Below are 13,270 nucleotides of genomic sequence, written 5' to 3'. Positions count from 1 at the left end.
TTCCATTTATAGAAATATTTATTTATTTATTATAGAAAATCCCTCGACTTCTTGGCACTGACGGAAACATGGATCACCACAGATAACACTGCTACTCCTACTGCTCTCTCTTCGTCCGCGCACGTGTTCTCGCACACCCCGAGAGCTTCTGGTCAGCGGGGTGGTGGCACCGGGATCCTCATCTCTCCCAAGTGGTCATTCTCTCTTTCTCCCCTTACCCATCTGTCTATCGCCTCCTTTGAATTCCATGCTGTCACAGTTACCAGCCCTTTCAAGCTTAACATCCTTATCATTTATCGCCCTCCAGGTCCCCTCGGAGAGTTAATCAATGAGCTTGATGTCTTGATAAGCTCCTTTCCTGAGGACGGCTCACCTCTCACAGTTCTGGGCGACTTTAACCTCCCCACGTCTACCTTTGACTCATTCCTCTCTGCCTCCTTCTTTCCACTCCTCTCCTCTTTTGACCTCACCCTCTCACCTTCCCCCCCTACTCACAAGGCAGGCAATACGCTCGACCTCATCTTTACTAGATGCTGTTCTTCCACTAACCTCATTGCAACTCCCCTCCAAGTCTCCGACCACTACCTTGTATCCTTTTCCCTCTCGCTCTCATCCAACACTTCCCACACTGCCCCTACTCGGATGGTATCGCGCCGTCCCAACCTTCGCTCTCTCTCCCCGCTACTCTCTCCTCTTCCATCCTATCATCTCTTCCCTCTGCTCAAACCTTCTCCAACCTATCTCCTGATTCTGCCTCCTCAACCCTCCTCTCCTCCCTTTCTGCATCCTTTGACTCTCTATGTCCCCTATCTTCCAGGCCGGCTCGGTCCTCCCCTCCCGCTCCGTGGCTCGACGACTCATTGCCAGCTCACAGAACAGGGCTCCGGGCAGCCGAGCGGAAATGGAGGAAAACTCGCCTCCCTGCGGACCTGGCATCCTTTCACTCCCTCCTCTCTACATTTTCCTCCTCTGTCTCTGCTGCTAAAGCCACTTTCTACCACTCTAAATTCCAAGCATCTGCCTCTAACCCTAGGAAGCTCTTTGCCACCTTCTCCTCCCTCCTGAATCCTCCTCCCCCTCCCCCTCCTCCCTCTCTGCAGATGACTTCGTCAACCATTTTGAAAAGAAGGTCGACGACATCCGATCCTCGTTTGCTAAGTCAAACGACACCGCTGGTTCTGCTCACACTGCCCTACCCTGTGCTCTGACCTCTTTCTCCCCTCTCTCTCCAGATGAAATCTTGCGTCTTGTGACGGCCGGCCGCCCAACAACCTGCCCGCTCGACCCTATCCCCTCCTCTCTTCTCCAGACCATTTCCGGAGACCTTCTCCCTTACCTCACCTCGCTCATCAACTCATCCCTGACCGCTGGCTACGTCCCTTCCGTCTTCAAGGGAGCGAGAGTTGCACCCCTTCTGAAAAAACCTACACTCGATCCCTCCGATGTCAACAACTACAGACCAGTATCCCTTCTTTCTTTTCTCTCCAAAACTCTTGAACATGCCGTCCTTGGTCAGCTCTCCCGCTATCTCTCTCAGAATGACCTTCTTGATCCAAATCAGTCAGGTTTCAAGACTAGTCATTCAACTGAGACTGCTCTTCTCTGTATCACGGAGGCGCTCCGCACTGCTAAAGCTAACTCTCTCTCCTCTGCTCTCATCCTTCTAGACCTATCGGCTGCCTTCGATACTGTGAACCATCAGATCCTCCTCTCCACCCTCTCCGAGTTGGGCATCTCCGCGCGGCCCACGCTTGGATTGCGTCCTACCTGACAGGTCGCTCCTACCAGGTGGCGTGGCGAGAATCTGTCTCCTCACCGCGCTCTCACCACTGGTGTCCCCAGGGCTCTGTTCTAGGCCCTCTCCTATTCTCGCTATACACCAAGTCACTTGGCTCTGTCATAACCTCACATGGTCTCTCCTATCATTGCTATGCAGACGACACACAATTAATCTTCTCCTTTCCCCTTCTGATGACCAGGTGGCGAATCGCATCTCTGCATGTCTGGCAGACATATCAGTGTGGATGACGGATCACCACCTCAAGCTGAACCTCGGCAAGACGGAGCTGCTCTTCTCTCGGGAAGGACTGCCCGTTCCATGATCTCGCCATCACGGTTGACAACTCCATTGTGTCCTCCTCCCAGAGCGCTAAGAACCTTGGCGTGATCCTGGACAACACCCTGTCGTTCTCAACTAACATCAAGGCGGTGGCCCGTTCCTGTAGGTTCATGCTCTACAACATCCGCAGAGTACGACCCTGCCTCACACAGGAAGCGGCGCAGGTCCTAATCCAGGCACTTGTCATCTCCCGTCTGGATTACTGCAACTCGCTGTTGGCTGGGCTCCCTGCCTGTGCCATTAAACCCCTACAACTCATTCAGAACGCCGCAGCCCGTCTGGTGTTCAACCTTCCCAAGTTCTCTCACGTCACCCCGCTCCTCCGCTCTCTCCACTGGCTTCCAGTTGAAGCTCGCATCCGCTACAAGACCATGGTGCTTGCCTACGGAGCTGTGAGGGGAACGGCACCTCAGTACCTCCAGGCTCTGATCAGGCCCTACACCCAAACAAGGGCACTGCGTTCATCCACCTCTGGCCTGCTCGCCTCCCTACCACTGAGGAAGTACAGTTCCCGCTCAGCCCAGTCAAAACTGTTCGCTGCTCTGGCACCCCAATGGTGGAACACACTCCCTCACGACGCCAGGACAGCGGAGTCAATCACCACCTTCCGGAGACACCTGAAACCCCACCTCTTTAGGGAATACCTAGGATAGGATAAAGTAATCCTTCTCACCCCCCTTAAAAGATTTAGATGCACTATTGTAAAGTGGCTGTTCCACTGGATGTAATAAGGTGAATGCACCAATTTGTAAGTCGCTCTGGATAAGAGCGTCTGCTAAATGACTTAAATGTAATGTAAATGTAAATAAAAATGACCCCTTTATCTGGAATAGATGTAGTGTTGCCTTACATTTGTGAAATATGAATGACTTTTGCTTAGCCTTCAAACTGTGCTTAGTTTAAAATACAGTTGGTTGGACTGCGAGGCAGTGACTGTATCGTTTTTCTTTTGATCTGAAGCCTGACACTGTACGACACGTCGTGTCTCATCCTCCGTCATTTGAATAAAGCTTCCTCAGCATGATTTTATTCTAACATTTCCCATGTTGTTTTTGCAACCCTCACAAACAAATGTTGATCCCCATGTAATGACAGGTGATATTCCACATGGAGGCACTAAAGGTCTGTAACGAAAGGAGGTTGAACACTTTGTACCTTGAACACCATCTGAACTTACACACAGCCTCAACTATTTAAATGACAGAAAATGTCATATCTGCTCTCACACAGTACATTAATAGATGATGATCCCTTGGGTTTTTCACAGTCCATCATAAATACTTTTTGGCAACTTATGTATTGTCGTCTAAGGTTAATTCCAAAACGCATTCTCTCCACCAAAGCCCAAAGCTTACAAGCATTATAAAGATATCCATCAAGTTTAAGAGGTGTTACCACATTTTTGTAGAGATTTATATGGGGGCAGTGCAAAGGCTCAAATTGCAGTGTAAGATCAGTCATGCATCGTACCCAGTTTCTCTCTAGAAACATGCATGAGAAGCTATGACTTAGCAGAGCAGTATGGCTGTATTAATTGTTCTAGAACTGGTTCAAGAAAGAAGGTTAGGTTAGTTAGGCTACATGTGATCGTGCGTCACCATAACTGAAACATGGCCTTCTTTCTTTCACGGTTTCACGTCATGGTGCAAGTATTTGCATAAACTGGGAAACATTTGCATACATTTCTCTGGCCGGCAGTGAAGGGGTTAATCAGCTCTCAGTTTACGCTCACTAGCAGAATCTGTCTGCCACAGCTGCTGCGCTAATCTTCTATCACAGCACTGACAACCAGAGGTGTTTCCAGAGGACAACAACACAGAGCTGGTTAGAAGGATCCAGGCCAATCCTCTCCAGAGGTCAAACATCCAGGACCAAAGGCCCTGCTCTCCTCCTGCTCAGGCCAGACGGTCTATGCCCGAATGCAGCGCTGAAAATAGGTGTTTCCAGAGGACAACAACACAGAGCTGGTTAGAGAAGCTTCAAACCAAACCACGTATACACACACACAGATTTAGGAGCAGTTGACCTCCACAGAATGTGAACATTTGCCACTAATATCTGACATCAGTATAGTTTATAAAAGTGTATCTGTGTTTGTCTCGGTCTTTCAGTTTCTGTTTAGACTACATCAAAGATAGAGAAGCTGTGCAGCTACACCATGTTCAATCATGTTATCTGGTCGGCCTGTAGCATATAAACATTTGTTGGCACATAAATTTAAAAAATGATTGATCAAATTCCCCCCGCCACTATCTGACTGGGTTAACAACTTAATATTAAGTTAATATGGACCCATTGTCTTAGACTTCAAATCTTGGACTGGGATTCAAACACAGGGACTTGTGACTCAATTCAAACATTGGTGACTTTGACTCAACTCAGAGTTAGCCATAGGGTCTTGTGTATTGACTCAGATTTATGCTTTAGTGACTCGACTACAACACTGCTGCCATGACATGGCTACTACTACTGCTACAACTAACAATTCTAGCAAGGGGTATCCCAGCTTGGATACACTTTTCTGCTGCTCCCTCAAAAGCAGTAAGCAGACATTTTGATTATACCTCCCAACTCATAACTCCCTGTTGGGGTGAGTCTATCTACAAATAAATGCAGAAAGAGGATTACAACAGCTAACACAGGGAACTGAAATCCTGGGGACCGCCTTATGTTCCCTCAGCTTTACCCCATTTTGAACAGGTGCTTTTTATCCATGACCAGGCCATAATCCGGCAAAGAAATAGGCCTGTAGTATAGTGTCGTCCTATAATGTCATTTTATAACTAGGCCTACCATAAGGTAGCCTACAATTTGTAAAACATGAGGTTGCGTTGGCTTTATTAACCTAATCCTGATTCCTGACAAAAGCTTATAGGGACTTGTCCTTTAAGATATGAACATCAGTTACCCAAGTTTATTATGAGTTTTCTTGAGGCTTTTTGCACAGAGATCAATGCTGATGTAAAGGCCTATCTATGTCTTCTCAGCAGTACAAACCTTAAATCACTTATTATCAGTACATTTTATTCCACCTTGTGAAACCAGGGGTCTAGTGGAGGGTACATGTGAATAGGATTTAAAAAAAGGCCTGTTATGAGAGAGAAAGAGAGATGGTGAGTGTATCTGAGTGCCTTTAGTAAGAGATGGCTGTTAATATCACTAGGCTGTTTGGTCTGTGTGCAGGTAGTGAACCTGATTGCTGAGGGGTTCGGTTGCTAGTTAGAACCTTAACCTGCCATAAGCTACTTTTGTGTCAGCAAGTCTACAGACCATTCAAGTAGCTGCACTGAACACCTCACTGATACTGACTGTGTAAGCTACAAACCCAAATTGTCTAAGGAAATGTAGGTGACAGTAATATTATTGCACACATATTCAGAAATCTGGCCTGGTGGAATCATTGTCTACTCTCCATAATGTTCACTCAAGGCTCTGCCCCTCACCTACTGCAGAGTGCACAACAATTTCACAGGTCAACACAGTTCCCCCTCCTCCATGCAGCAGTGACAAATCTATCCCCAGGGTTGCCATGTATGCAATTGTTTTTCTTTTATTGAGGTAGTTTTAAAACTTTGCTGCAGCTGAAAAGATTTGGTCGCTGGGTGCAAGTTTTTATACTACTTCTATATTGCACCGTTACCAACATGGTATGTTTAATTAATCCATTAAATTCCCTGTCATTTGCTGAGATTATGATAACTGTTTCAAAGCCTGAAAACGTTCACTGAATTTACTAGAAATGGGAAATTGACCTGGCAAGCCTGTCTCTGCCTGAGCATGATCACAACAAAAGTAGCTGTGCAGCACGTTTTTGAAGGAAGAGGAGGATGGTTGCAGACGTTCACATTCATGCAAGAAGGTAAGATATTAACCAGCAATGCATGTTCCCATTGTCTTTATTTGTAATTAATGTTTGCTCATGTATGTCTTTCGGTGGAATACAACATGCATTGACAATGACCGAAAGCCACATTGTGTCAGATATACTGAGTCATGAGTTTGAAATTGGTAGGCTTATCCAAACAATTTATTAATGTGCAATTGTTACTTTGCATGTTTTTACCTTATACTTATTTACTGCTTGCTAATGATTAGCGTGCTAGCTAGCGGTTAGCGTGCTAGTTTAGCATAATTGGTAAACATGTCTTTGATTCAGAATATATGATTGCGGTTAACCCAATGTTACATGCATTGGAAAATAATATGGCCCGTGTAACTTGAATTGCTTTACAAGCGAGCTAGAAAAGTCAGTTCCTTTTCATCTGTTTTGTCAAGTCATAAGCATGCATGTGTGCCGAAATATTTAAATAAATCCCCTTATTAAATTTTATTTTAAGTTTTGGCAGTTTTTTTTATCGCCCTTTCTTACCCAAAGAGAAATAAGTTGCAAGTTATTTTTAGCTTTGCATGTAAAAGAGTGAAACACCACATGTAACTGACAGTTCACCTGTAAGTCTATGTCGTGTTTTGTTTGAATTGTTTACGTGTTCGCTGTGCGTGGGAAATGATAAGACAAGCGGAACAACTTCGCTAATAACTGTTGTAACGGGGATCCTTATTGTCGCAACACACTTTTGGAGGGAAGGCAATCCCGCGCTGTGTTAGCAAAATGTTTATGTCATCGGGTGAAATTCGTAAAGGTTGAAGTGTGTATGTTAGGATGGTAACATTAATATAATTAAGGATGAAGTGTGAATTCATGCCAGGTGAAGTTTGATTTCCTCCCTTCTGTAATAAGCAGCCAATGAGTTATTTTTCCTTTATTCATGTGTTTAATCTGATACAGTTACAGCATCGGCTAAATTGTTTATGTATGTAAGCACTTCAGAGTTATACCAAGCTAATAAGTCACTCGTAAGATAAGTTTGTAAGAGTGTGCTTAAATTTATTTTCATTTATTTATAGTTCTCACGGAAGGTGATAATTCTGACTAAATCTATAGAATAAAGCCGCTAGTTAAAATCAAGGAACGGTTGTGCTCGTGGTTACGGGAGGGAGCTACACCACAACAGGAATAAGAAATGTGGAAAGTGTAACATTTGTTAGGACTGTGCCAATTCAGATGCCTTGCTTTAGCCATATCACTCATACTGTTTCTCGTTTAGTCCATCCATAAAAGCATATCAGCTTTAGTTGTATCCAGGAACTTGTATAATTTGCTAATGTTATGCTTATACTTGATTTTTTCCTTGAAAGTCGTTTAAAAAAGGAAATTGTAATAGATGTTTGTAGGACCTCTATCAGTCAATGATAACAGTCATTGGTGTCCCCCAGCCCATCCCCCTTTGTTGTGTGCTGAACAATCTTGTCATTCTTTTAAGTGTCAACTATTCTTTTTGAAATTTGTCTTCCTTTACAAAGGCACTGCAGAGGCTCAGAAGACGCATGGAAACTCTAAAAGAAACATAATTCAACTTGTAGGCCAGATTTGAAAAGGAAATAATAAATCCCGAAGCTCAGGTTTGTCAGTTGCTAGAATGAGGATACTGGGGATGGTTGAATCATATTCAATTGCCTAATTTGCGCATGACTAATTTCATTTTATTGTATCGTTAGATGTCAGACACCGAGGCTGCCAGTACCTCTGGGTCGATAGTCCATGTGTTGGATGATGCACTGCCGTTGATCAGAACAGACCGTGTATATGTAAGTTAGTGTCATTTAACACCAGCACATACTGTAAGTTCTTGTGAATCAGCATTGAAAATCAAAGATAGACAAGTCTGTACTTTCATCCCATATTCATTGTATTATAACAAAATGTAGAGGAGCACAGAGCCATAACTAATCAAAATATGCCAGTGTCCAAATACTTTTTTCTGCAGTACAGTTGACCAAAGCTATACTTGGATACAAGACTGATGACTCAATAACCCGTATTGACAACAGTGAAGATGGTTATGTCCCAGGGCCATCAGGATCATCAGAGGAAGGCAATTTCTATGAAGAAAATCTGACCGGTATGCCTATACCTTACATACACATGGACCTATTCTTAATTACAATGTCCTTTTCGAAAATGACATGTTTTCCTTTCCACTGATGTTTTCCAGGAGAGATGTCAGCGATTCGGGCCAAACAGCCAATAACCAAGGGAAAGGTGGGACAAAAGAGGCTCACACGTTAAGCATGTTTCCTGCTTCCTTCGGTCAGTGCATTTTCCCTCTGTAGTCAAATCAAATCAAATGTTGTTGGTCACATACACATGGTTAGCAGATGGGAGTGTGGCAAAATGCTTGTGCTTCTAGTTCCGACCGTGCAGTAATATCTAACAAGTAATCTAACAATTTTACAACAACTACCATTATCTCTTCAACCGATCGCTTCCCACACCTGCCCGCCTGCCCAGCTTCACTACTCTGGACGGTTCTGACTTAGAATATGTGGACAACTACAAATACCTAGGTGCCTGGTTAGACTAAACTCTCCTTCCAGACTTACATTAACCATCTCCAATCCAAAATTAAATCTAGAATCAGCTTCCTATTTTGCAGCAAAGCATCCATCACTCATGCTGCCAAATGTACCCTCGTAAAACTGACTATCCAACTGATCCTTGGCTTCGGCGATGTAATTTACAAAAGAACCTCCAACACTCTACTCAGCAAATTGGATGCAGTCTATCACAGTGCCATCCGTTTTGTCAACTACCCACCATTGCGACCTGTATGCTCCCACTGGCTCCAGGTCATCTATAAGTCTTTGCTCGGTAAAGCCCCGCCTTATCTCAGCTCACTGGTCACCATAGCAGCAGCCACCCGTAGCACGCGCTCCAGCAGGTATATTTCACTGGTTACCCCAAAGCCAATTCCTTTTTCGGTCGCCTTTCCTTCCAGTTCTCTGCTGCCAATGACTGGAACAAACTGTGAAAATCACTGAAGCTGGAGACTCATAGATCGGTCTCCAATAACCCTGGAAAAAGTCGCTAGATTTATCGTTAGTCACTTTAAAAAAAAATTCTCTATAGAGGAGTCTGAATAGTCGCTAAATGTAGCGACAAAGTTGCTAAGTTGGAAAAACTGCTTTTCTTGTATATTTTGGTCCCATTCGATATTAGCCAATGGTGGAAGTGACATCCCTGATGCCTAAATTGTCGACTAAACACATTTCAATATAACTTTTGAAATACAATAAATAGCCTATTAATTTGTCGACAAAACAAGTTAATACATTTTATTCGTCTTCATGTCTCCAACTCAACCAACAAGAAAATAATTAAGCCAGTGTCTTAGATTAAACTATCCAAGCAGTAAATATATCCTTTAAATGTTGATATTTGGTTGAAGACTTTTGACTGACTATGGCAGGCATCCTAACTGGGATGTTGATGTGCGTCTGTCTTTGTGTGTTCAATATGACTTGTAATACAGTAAATAAATAGCCTAAAGTTAAGGCTCTTTCAAACTAGTATAACAGTATTTATTCAACCTTAAAATAAGTAACAGATCCATAGCCATATTTTGAGGTTACTGTAACTATACATTTGTAACGTTAATCTTATAAAGCGTGCATGTTCAAGATAGCATGCATACTGTAGTTTGTGGCAGATCTGTGGAGATATTCACAATTGCTGTAGTCTCGAACGGCATCTCGAACGGCATTTTCCTGGAGAGAAGTGGCTACTTTTCTGCCCTTCTTGACACCAGGCCATCCTCTAAAAGTCTTCGCCTCACTGTGCGTGCAGATGCACTCACACCTGCAGCTGCCATTCCCGAGCAAGCTCTGTACTGGTGGTGCCCCGATCCTGCAGCTGAATCATCCTTAGAGGACGGCCCTGGCGCTTGCTGGACTTTCTTGGGCGCCCTGAAGCCTTCTTCACAACAATTTAACCGCTCTCCTTGAAGTTGTTGATGATCCGATAAATGGTTGATTTAGGCGCAATCTTACTGGCAGCAATATTCTTGCCTGTGAAGCCCTTTTTGTGCAAAGCAATGATGATTGCATGTGTTTCCTTGCAGGTAACCATGGTTGAGAGAGGAAGAACAATGATTCCAAGCAGCACCCTCCTATTGAAGCTTCTAGTCTGTTATTCGAACTCAATCAGCATGACAGAGTGATCTCCAGCCTTGCCTTGTCCTCATCAACACTCACACCTGTTAATGAGAGAATTACTGACATGATATCAGCTGATCCTTTTGTGGCAGGGCTGAAATGAAGTGGAAATGTTTTTTGGGGATTCAGTTCATTTGCATGGCAAAGAGGGACTTTGCAATTCATCTGATCACTCTTCATAACATTCTGTAGTATATGCAAATTGCCATCATACAAACTGAGGCAGCAGACTTTGTGAAAATACATGTTTGTGTCATTCTCCAAACTTTTGGTCACGACTGTATAGTTACAGGAACCTCAAAATGTGGCCATGGATCTGTTACTTATTTTAAGGTTTAATAAATACTGTTACATTAGTTTGTAAGAGCCCAAAGTTACGGCTATTTACTGTATTGCAAAAGTAATATTGAATTGTGTTTCGTTGACAACGCAACCAAATATCAACATTTAAAGGATATATTTACTGCCTGGATAGTTCAATCTAAGACACTGGCTTAATTCCATTCTTTAACTTTCATTTTTGGTTGAGTTGGAGACATAATTTATGAACTTGTTTTGTCGACAAATTAACAGGCTATTTATTGTATTTCAAAAGTGATATTGAAATGAGTTTGGTCGACAACATCAATTTAGGCATCAGGCATGTCACTTCTGCCATTGGCTGACGTTGCTAATACCGAATGGGACCAAAATATTGTGGGTTTAGCGTTGACTCGAAACGAATGCACGACAAGAAAACACACACAACTCCTACTATTGTAGTATAGAAGTCGAAATACCTGTAGCTATGTTCCTACTTGGACATAATCAAAAACATTGGCAGTGTTTCTCGTGCTAAGAGGATGCTATAATAAATAGATCATTGCGATTTTCAGATTTATTTCAGTACTGGGAATTTATTTGCCGTGCATATATGCTGATGAATTGAATATGAAACTAAAATCGTGAATGTTTTTCAAAGGCGTCTGGCATCAGCTGCAAACGTTCCACACAGATGTTCAATGAGCGATCGAGTTCTACTAAACTCACTAGGCCAACTCTCATTTTAATAAATTCAAAACCACTAATGTAATGAAAATAAAAGCCAATAAACTGAATAATTATTGTCAAACTATTATTTCTATTCAATTGTTGAATTCGGCCTATTGTATTTAATTTTACATTTCATGCCTATTCAAGTGGTTTAGACAAACTGTTATGATGTGGATGGCTGCTATGTCATAATGTACATGATGTCATAATGAAGCATTCTTTTGTTAAAATAAGACATTCCATAGACAGGTTATTGACGCTCTTCCTGAACTGAGGTAGATCTGTAATTTAATGGAATAATCTCAAATACAGTACTTTTATTTTATGATAACTTTATTTGATCAATAACTAAACTATTATGTTTTGTGATTTGTGACAAAAAAAGTATTTTTTTAAACTAGGGATTGCGGTCTTGTGTTTCTGTTTTCATGAATAACATTGTTGAAACTGTATATAGTCAAGTCCTACGTGTGCAAATGATCTGGAAGTCCAGATTGAAGGTAGGCCTTAGTATGTGAATCGTTCATTTTTATGAATTTATGAACATCTTCGCAGGAATTGGAATGTCCTTTGAAAGTGGAAAAACACTAGTTTATAATAACAACTTTGATCAAATTCAATTGTAATATATGTAATTTATTCTATATTCTCATTCTCAAACATGCTTTTGTTGTTGTTCCCTCCTCCACCGTGACTCTCGCAGCCATGAAAGACAGAGGGAGTCCAGGACTAGGACACAAGAGACCAGTCAGAACAGTTCTGAGAACAGCCTGACTGACATCCTCAGTGTCCGGTGTGCCAGTGATATTGTCCTACAGCCAATGCCACCAGGGAAAAAGAATAGCCGATCCCACTTCCACAACATGGATGTGACGAAAGAGAGGGCTGACATGGGAAGGCTTCCAATGGCCACTCCACCTATCAGCCTCCCAATGCTCACCGTGACCTCTCTCACTGTCCAAAGGAACAAAACACCCTCAAGGTACCTCTCATGCCTCTCTGCAGCTGGAGGGACAGATGGGTAGCAAGCGTCTGGGTCCGGTCAAAACCAAAACCTGAGGTTTTTTACCTCCAGCCACAAGCAGGAGCCAGAGGTTAAATCCAGCAGACCACAGACACCAGGAAGGCCCAATGTATGCTCCACTGCAGCCAAGGCAGTAGCTCCTTTATCTGGGACTCCATGCAGCCAGTCTGAGGTCAGGATCCAGGCCATTACGTTATTATAAACTAGTGTTTTTCCACTTTCAAAGGACATTCTAATTCCTGCCAAAATGTTCATAAATTCTTAAAAATGAAAGATTCACAGACTAAGGCCTACCTTCAATTTGGACTTCCAGATAATTTGCACACATAGGATTTGACTATACAGTTTCAACAATATATTATTGAAAACAGAAATACAAGACCTTGTTTAAAAAAAAAAAAAAAAAAAAAACTTTTTCAGTTTTTCTGACATTTATTGATCAAATAAGGTTCTCATAAGATAACATTTATGTATTTGAGATAATTTAATTCAATTATAGGTCCTACCTCAGATATGGAAGAGCATCAATGACCTGTCTATGGAAAGTCTTATTTTAACAAAAGAATGCTTCATTATGACATCATGTACATTATGACATAGCAGCCGTCCACATCATAAAAGTTTGTCTAAACCACTTGAATAGTTATGAAATGTAAAATGAAATACAATAGGGTAATTCAACAATTGAATTAAAATAATAGTTTGACAGTAATTATTCAGTTTATTGTCTTTTATTTTCAATACAGTAGTGGTTTTGAATTTATTCAAATGAGAGTAGGCCTAGTGAGTTTAGTAGAACTCGGGTCCTTCATTGAACATCTGTGTGGAATGTTCACAGCTGACACCACACAGACGCCTTTGAAAAAAAAATCCTGATTTTAGTTTCATAATCAATTTATCAGCATATATGCACGACAAATACATTCTCAGTACTCAAGTAAATCTGGAAATCGCAATAATCTATTTATTATAGCATCCTCTTGGAACGAGAATCACTGTGGTGTGAATGTTTTTGATTATGCCCAAGTAGGAACATAGCTACA

The 13,270-nt window shown here is 42.2% G+C and overlaps 1 protein-coding gene across 38 annotated transcripts in view; it reads left to right on the top strand.

The window, feature by feature from the left end:
• Nucleotides 1-12,935, top strand: part of LOC118400733 (uncharacterized) — a 126,585-nt gene extending 113,650 nt beyond the window's left edge. For 7 of the 38 annotated variants that reach the window (XR_008075311.1, XR_008075310.1, XR_008075319.1 and 4 more), the window contains exons 8-9: nt 8,173-8,267; nt 11,907-12,930. The gene's annotated coding sequence lies outside the window, so the exon portion shown is untranslated. Of the gene's footprint in view, nt 1-5,855; nt 5,979-6,687; nt 6,826-7,480; nt 7,580-7,675; nt 7,766-7,944; nt 8,080-8,172; nt 8,268-10,077; nt 11,606-11,906 lie in introns of those variants that run through there. The other 31 variants (XR_008075333.1, XR_008075339.1, XR_008075337.1 and 28 more) reach the window with 14 other exon arrangements.
• Nucleotides 12,936-13,270: the final 335 nt, after the last annotated feature.

The sequence above is a fragment of the Oncorhynchus keta genome, chromosome 22 (genome assembly GCF_023373465.1).
Source record: "Oncorhynchus keta strain PuntledgeMale-10-30-2019 chromosome 22, Oket_V2, whole genome shotgun sequence".
Taxonomy (NCBI): Eukaryota; Metazoa; Chordata; class Actinopteri; order Salmoniformes; family Salmonidae; genus Oncorhynchus; species Oncorhynchus keta.
Note: the sequence above shows the minus strand (reverse complement) of the source record. Positions and strands in the feature narration are given on the sequence as shown.